This window comes from Lupinus angustifolius, chromosome LG06 (genome assembly GCF_001865875.1).
Source record: "Lupinus angustifolius cultivar Tanjil chromosome LG06, LupAngTanjil_v1.0, whole genome shotgun sequence".
Classification (NCBI taxonomy): Eukaryota; Viridiplantae; Streptophyta; class Magnoliopsida; order Fabales; family Fabaceae; genus Lupinus; species Lupinus angustifolius.
The window spans coordinates 23,529,208-23,529,927 of record NC_032014.1 but is presented as its reverse complement, the minus strand read 5'-3'; the positions used below and the strand labels follow the sequence as shown (position 1 = coordinate 23,529,927).

The window sequence follows — 720 nt, the reverse complement described above, 5'->3', positions numbered from 1 at the left end:
TTAAGGAAGGTTGGTATTAAAGAATAAATAAATTGCGGAATGTAAATAACAATAAATAAAAGTTAGTAAGTTAGCTTCATCACTTTACTATTTTACAATTTACACCTCTTTCAAGATTCAATTGTAGTATAGTATAGGGTTATGTCGAACCACAAGGAATTGCCTTATAGAATGAATCATATGAACATGTCAATGCACAAATAATGAGTTAAACATATTTTGGTTTTAATTTAAATTGAATTTCATATAAACAATTGACAAGAAACATAAACTAAATATTAACAAATTCTCGAGGAGACAAGATCATTTTGAATATGGAAAATATTTCTCAAATTCTTATGAATTCGAACTACTTAGACAAGTTCTTATGTTTTACTTTGATTAACTCCAAACACCAAGTTCTAAAATCCTCCTTTTAGTGTATGTCCTAAAATGGTAGAATGATAATCACTTATATTTATTACTAAACAATACCACGTCCACAAGAGACTAGGTTGTCACACACTAAAAACTCTAATATTGAAGTAGTAATAAATATAAGATCTTAAGAAAAATATGCTGAACTTGGAAAATAAACTAAGTAGTACAACTACTTCTTAGTTTATTTGTTAAGTGTTTGAGACAAGTAATTTTATGACTTGAAATCATTTTTTAGGTGATCAATATAAAAAGAGCATTAAGAATTTCTCAAACAAGTAAAATTAATCAAAGCACCAACTT

General features: G+C 26.5%; 1 long non-coding RNA gene across 1 annotated transcript in view; it reads right to left on the bottom strand.

The window, feature by feature from the left end:
- The window catches only part of LOC109351415, a 12,824-nt gene that overhangs the window by 774 nt on the left and 11,330 nt on the right, over positions 1-720 (bottom strand). The window lies entirely within an intron of this gene.